Source organism: Panicum virgatum, chromosome 4K (genome assembly GCF_016808335.1).
Source record: "Panicum virgatum strain AP13 chromosome 4K, P.virgatum_v5, whole genome shotgun sequence".
Classification (NCBI taxonomy): Eukaryota; Viridiplantae; Streptophyta; class Magnoliopsida; order Poales; family Poaceae; genus Panicum; species Panicum virgatum.
This window is the reverse complement of record NC_053139.1, coordinates 4,966,126-4,972,995: the sequence shown is the minus strand read 5'-3', so window position 1 is coordinate 4,972,995 and position 6,870 is coordinate 4,966,126. Positions and strand designations below refer to the sequence as shown.

Sequence of the window (6,870 nt, the reverse complement as noted above, 5' to 3'; positions counted from 1 at the left end):
GAACTCTGATGTTTGAAATGTAACCCTGGATTGTAAAACTTTGTTGTAAATTATTTCTGAAGCTTGTGTTAAACTCTGTTGTAAATTAATTTGAACTCTGCTTTTGCTTGTAATCACTTGTGCTCGTCTTTTGTCGAGAGTTCCCGTGTAATCGATCCTAGTTACAGCAGACAGTCTGGGTGTACTGGTTGAGTGCGGAAGTTGTGGTTTAAACTTAAGTTGTTAATTATTACATTTGATCAGTATTATTTGGACTAGTATTATTTGCTGTTCTGTGACACTTCGTCGGTCTGCCTCGCGTGATTTTGCATCCGTCCGATCCCATCAGTCTGCCTCGCGTGATTTTGCAGACGTCCAATCCCACCCGTCGTGCGATCCTGACGCCTCCCCGTCGTCGGCCTGCCGCGAGCGATCGATCAGCAGCCATCCGTTCCTGGTTTCCTCGCAACGAACGGCAGACTGCAATAGTCGTCTCGCACCGCCCCCGCCCTCCCCCAAACCCTAGACAACATCGCTCGTCTGCTGCCGGCGGTCGAGCACGCGCTAAAGCGGCAGCTCTGGGATGGTGAGGTGATCCCGTACGCGACCTGCTGCGCGTGTGCTAGGAGGTGGGCACGGCAAGGACGCACGACGCCGTTCCTGCTGCTACCGTTGGTACATCGCCGCCGGCGTTCCACCCGTCGCCTCCCAGTTCTCCTCCTCAAATCCGGCTGCGTTCCGAGGCAGAGCGCCGCTCCGCCGCTGATCAGCACCAAAATGGAACCCCCCTCAATAGCCTCTCTATTTTCCTCCGCTCAACGCACTCTCCCGTACCCTAAATTTTCTGGATTTTAGGCTGTAGGTGCCGCCGGCCACCATGGCTGTTGCCCGAGGTGCTTGCTTCTCCTTTCAAGCACGAGCATCCCTGGAGTAATCTTCTGCAGGTTACTGAATGTACATCAGTACATCACATTTGATGCTACAATTCCTATGCAGTTGCCAGCTACAATCCACTGGAACATGATGCCAATCTTACCGTCGATGGCATCCTCTAGGTATACAATACTGTCCTCCCATCAGGTGTTTGATAGAATGTTTAAGAGAGATGGAAACTGTTCTCCCCTAACATTTCTTTTTCTATCAATAACTATAGAAAATATATTAAATAATTTCCATTGCTATTGTGGAATTCCAGGGATGAGACTAAAAGGTCATAAACAGGCATGGAAAGCGTCTGATATCAGAGAGATATCAACAGTTGATCTGGAAGTTTGTGCTCTAACACTAACCAAATCTCAGTTGATTTGTTGTCTTATTGACATTAGTCTTAGGCACTTTTATTAATAATTTTGCCTAGAGATTTATCAAGAAGCTTACTATTATCGAATCAACAACATATAGCTAATGTTCAGAAACAATACAATACTTATTGATTGACTACGGCGTGGTGGAAGAAAGAAAAAAATAATCCCACTTTTGTTTCAGTATTGGCTTTAGCAAGATAATAGTCTTGGACTATTGGTTGGTTGTGGACTTGTGTCTGATTCTTGCTCCTGTGCAGTGCTGCAGACGGAGAGGATACACACATGTGCAGGCGTGCAGCTACGACACACCCGTGGGGTCGAGGCTGACTCAAATGACATGGAGTGTAGTTTAGCAGTTTGAGAAAATGCCCAAGTAGTAGTCGGTATAATTGTTGATTTGATATTGTCTTATTGAAAGTTTCAACTAGCATTGATATCGACTACTAATTTTGACATAGATGATTGTTTTGACAAGCTTGCAGTTGATACTGATGACAAACAATCCCATGCTTTCATTGCTTGCAGAGGATGTCAAGCACTTGCATTCGGCAAGTCAATACCTCTTTAAATGGAATTCTCAAGGAATGCAAACCCTTCACTGTTATCTACACCCTTCTATAGTATGTCTCTGCACACATTATCTGCCTATAAAATATGACTGGAAAAGCCTAAAAAGTAATGATACCTACTTGACAACATTTTTCTAGCTTGGGGTTCATGATTTATGTGATTTCAATAATCACTTTTCTAGCATGTAATGGATGTATGTGCACCAAATTGAATATTTATGCTGCTTCTAATTTTGTCACCATTTGTTGTGTGCAGAAATATATGAGGGATTTATGAAGCTGGCTCATCAAACATTTGCCGGTTGGGTTGGGGGGGGGGGGGGAGGTAATAACTTCAGAATATAACAAAAGGTCTTAACCTGTGCAAAGGTCTATTAGCTCTCTATCAGTACTTCAGTAGTAGTGCTTTTACAAAGAGATGATGCAATCATGCTCTAATGCCATAATGTGCCTTAAATATTGTGAGCAGAGGAGAACTTGTTCTTCTGAATTAGGAAACCCTGAACATATTGTTATAATAATGTTTGCACAAGTTACTGTTCTAAAGCAGCCCAACCATATTAATGACATCAAATAGAAAATTGCAAAATTCTTGTTCTTCTGAATTAGGAAGCACTGTGATGCAATGATTTTGATAGAAATTACTGCTATATGTTTGCCAGCACTAACAACTGTAATTTTTCTTTTTGACTGTGTACTAGAGAAATGGAATTGGATTACCATGGAAAGTCATTGTGTTTCGAGTTTGATAATCAGTGTTGATCCAAAAAAATAAAATGAATTTGAATGTTCTATTGTTCTTGTCATCTTTATTTGCAGCAAAACAATAGAAAGCAGCATCTCCCATATTCAAGAATGTTGCCAGACATTGCTCCTGCAATCAATATGCTTGAGTCACATATGTTTACCTTTGCTCAGATTTCAGGAAAACACTCCATCAAACGTTACACAATTTGTCTCCTACAGATTGGTATGTACTCTTTTTAGTTTTTTTTTCAAGTGTGGCATTGAAGTGTTTGTTGTACAATCCACCGCAAGAACCATGTCAATATGGAGTGCTCAATCTCCCAGATAAATGGTGCTGATAAGATTTGGGCAATTATAGAGTGCTTCGTCTCCCAGATTGTGATTTGGTTTTTGTTTATAACTCCTTGAATTGTATAATAGAATAACATGTGTTGTTTGTAACATGTCCTCTTTTACTACAATACATAGTACAAATCTTAGCAACCACTAACATGAGTCTAAGCTTTCACATACACTTATAGTATCAACTCGTTGCTACGAGCAATTTTCTTTGTGTCTACCAAATTGATTTCTCGCCATTAAAATTATAGTGACATTTATATGATCTGTATTGTCCGTAGCAACGCACGGGCACGAACCTAGTATAAATTATGTTGGTTTTAGGGGCTATGCATTTTGATAAAATAATTCGTTCGTAAATGTTGTAAAATTATATTACGCAGAATGAATAATTCTATTTAAGCAAAAATTGCCTCGCGTAAAACGGCCTCCACAGCCCAGCCCGCGTTCTCGGGAGTAGGCCCAGCAGCTCCCCCTTGGAAAACGGCCCAACGGACGGAATGGAACTGAGCGCGCAATTTCAAATTTCAAATTCCCCCCGCGCATCGTCGTGTTCAGCTCCGATAAGATTCTTGCGACGGGATGCCAGGAAGGCCTGAGCAGAGGAGAGGGAAGCGAAGAGAAGGTGGCGGAGTTGACCAACGGAGCAGACGCCGCTGGCAACGATGAAGTTCGAGATGTTTTTTTGACGACGGCGCGGCGACATAGATGCCATGTGAACAGAAAAACGGTGGCGGAGGAACCGAGAGGCAGAAATTGAGAGCGTTGCCAATCATATGGATCCGAAGGTGGGATCAGTCATAGATGCCGGGACTAGCCATGTAGCTGGTAGTTTTGGATGAGTGCTAAATTCATTACTAATCTGAATCGGATGAACTGCGATCTCTACTCTGAAATGTTTGGTTGTCAGTTGCCAGCATTGGTGTATTACACTTTTACATGTGTATTGTAATTGCATTGTGCTTTATTATCCTTAACTGTTACTCTGATGCATTCTGATTGATCTTGTAGCCTTGTAGGTGTCAAAGAAGTTCCTAGTGTCCCATGCGTTGACAGGCAATCAGCATGAAGGACCCTATGAGGTAGAAATTCTGCTATACCAATGCATCGACTGAACTTCAGTTTACGATCACAGCTTGGTCTGACTTGGATTTCTTGTCTGCTGCAGCCAAGAGCTCCTTGAGGCTGTTGAGGAAGAGCGTAATGTGCAAGAAAATCATGCGCGTACAAAAACTATTTTTCGCTATCCTCTAATAGTCTGCTTGAAGATTATGAGGTGTGGTACATGCTGATATTCATTTCGGGAGTGTGCTTCCAGTAATGACAAGTGATGGCACGATTTTGAGGTCTGGAGGAAAATATATTCTACTTTCTACCTTGTTCAGCTATTGCCTTATTGGTTCACTTGTGAGTTGTGAGGATGAAGAGGGGAGAGAGCAGGGCAAGGTGTACGTTGCGAGATGGTTATGTTTGGGCGCCGAGGATGAGGCAGGGGCATTTTAACTTTTCAAGGAAAGTGATGGCCTACTGGTGGAATCGCAAGCGCGGGTCGGTTGCACAACATGTCACCTGTGTACGGTGTACCAGCTTATCAAATTATTGAAATTTGTGGACAATGAATCAAATTATTGGCACTTATTTTTCTGCATTAATGTGACAATATAGTATACTAATATACGAATCGAGTAATTTCTTATGAATTTTCTCAGACATAATCAGAATCCCAGAACACAAGGCAATACTACATGCAGAAACTGCATATTCAGATTCAGAACTGCAGAGGTCTCTGAACATCTAGCATCAGTGTGACACTACGATCTATTGAACATCTGACATGCAGAACATGATTTACAGAACAGCAGTATTCAAGCTACCCTGTTCTCAATTCTCATCGGTGTGATCAATCAACCGAACACCTTTCATGAGCATACGTGCTACTACTCTAATCAGTATAATCAACTAAAGAGGGAAGGCCTTCCATGAGAAGCAACATAACAAGTGCTGAACAAAATACAGAAGAAACTGCATAGTTCTCACCAGGTGATCCAGTAATCAGGACAGTGATTGCTATGGGCTCGTTGTTGCAGGGCAGGTCGACCGCAAGTGGGGTTAGGTACCCCTTGCTGCCTTGGGAAACGCACAAAGTGATGTTGGTGTAGATCTCCTTATTGAGCAAACTGGCCACGGAGAGGGAGTCGGCATGGAGGTAGGACCGTAGGAGGTACGCCCCGTGAATGCGGTCCAGCAGCCGCACGTGCTCCCCATCGAGGAAGAACTCCATCGCCGCTCGGCTGGTTCCAGCCGGAACCGGATCCGCTGACTTTAAGTCAGCCGGACACTGTGGCTGACGTGTGGGCCACGCTCACGTGGAGCCCACACATCAGTGGTCCGAGTCCCGACTCATCCGTTCCAGTTGGGGGAAGGCAGACGGCGGCGAGGGAGCGGGTTTCTTGGCGCTGTCGCTGTTGATGGCCAAAATTGGCAATAGACCAGATCAATCGGTCTGACCGGTCATCCCAGGCGGTCTGACCGGTCTATGATGCTGTAGCCGATCTGGCAGGAGCCGACTGGTAAAAAATCAGTCCGAGTACAATCTGTAAACAGGATATCTTACAGAATAAATCCACTCCACCCTATTAATATAAAGGGTCACGGCCGATTTAGGGATCCAATCGATCAAAACACAAATCAATCTATTACTTTTATCTTCTTTACTTTTATCTCCAAACTCTAACTCTTCCAACCCCTTATCTGTTGTTCTTTCTTCGGCTCTGCGACGTTTGAAGGCATTCTAGGTAACCTGCCGGCCCTAGAATAACCCTACGTGTGACTGCCCTAACGGGGTCCCTCCTGAGCGAGCGTTCCTCGGAATTCGCCGGTTTTCCCAGGTGACCGGTCTGACCGCTCCACCCAGGAAGCACTGCATCGAGCTCTTCCTCGCGCCGTGCGACCGTGCGCATTCGTACGTTGGCCAAGATCGTGTGCCAACATATTTTGGCGACTCCGCTGGGGACGAAAAAGTTATCATCGGCAAATATGGCCGAAGATCAATCTAAGATCGACCCTACGATGAGCTTCCCGAGGACCAGCGCCAAGCTTTGGAGATCAAGCTTAAAGAGAAAGAAGCTGAAGCCAAGACGAAGTTGATCTCATGCTATGGGAAGACTGGACAAGGTGTCGTTCAAAAGGAGAAATTCGTCCAGCCGACTCTCTCATCTACTCCTACGACGGCTGCATCTGCTAAGGTAACAGCCCCTACAAATACAACATCTTCCAATGTTACCATGGATCAAGTTGAGAATTTGTTCGTTGAGCGAGATATGCGATTAGTTAACCTGTTTACTGATAAGTTACTAACATTAGTTGGTAAACAACCAATAATTGATGACATATCGCCTATTTCTACTGTTGAATCTACTGAAATTCCTATCCCTCAATCATCGGCAACATTACCTGTGAATCAACCGCAGTATGGAATGCCAATACATTATTTCAGTGGTAAAACAGTGACGCCAACTAATGTGTTGGTGGCTCGGCAAACATACTCTGATCCAATTGCAAGCGTCCATAGTTCGACTAACTTACGCCGAACGAATGAGTTGGAAAATATTGTACCTCCATATTCCACTCATGCTTATAACATTCCAAAGGTACCTCAGATGTACCATGCCACATATCGGTTCTATCACGGACAAAATGTTTGTCCGATACATGCAACGATGGCAAAATAGGCAGCAACCAGTCAGATCGACCCCATCAACCGGTCAGACCGGTTCACCTCAACCGGTCAGATCGGTCGTGTCGACCGGTCAGACCGGTTCCTCCGGTCATACGACTTCAAACAAGCAAATTTCATCTACTTCTACACACCCAAATTCTTTGGTTAGTCTTGAAAAATTACTTGCTGAGTGTAAGAATGATTTGGCTAAAAT

General features: G+C 44.1%; 2 long non-coding RNA genes across 7 annotated transcripts; both read left to right on the top strand.

Moving 5' to 3' along the window:
* The first annotated feature begins 286 nt into the window (after positions 1 to 286).
* Positions 287 to 3,085, top strand: LOC120702697. Of its 6 annotated transcripts, none has more exons than XR_005686502.1 (5): positions 287 to 1,034; positions 1,175 to 1,248; positions 1,541 to 1,666; positions 1,809 to 1,903; positions 2,109 to 3,085. It is a non-coding gene; the product is annotated as an uncharacterized LOC120702697 (long non-coding RNA). The 6 variants fall into 6 exon arrangements; XR_005686500.1 differs by having other exon boundaries at positions 1,742 to 1,903; XR_005686501.1 differs by having other exon boundaries at positions 1,766 to 3,085.
* An 846-nt stretch (positions 3,086 to 3,931) lies between these two features.
* LOC120705008 lies at positions 3,932 to 4,322 on the top strand. Its single transcript, XR_005687749.1, has 2 exons — positions 3,932 to 4,020; positions 4,107 to 4,322. It is a non-coding gene; the product is annotated as an uncharacterized LOC120705008 (long non-coding RNA).
* Positions 4,323 to 6,870: the final 2,548 nt, after the last annotated feature.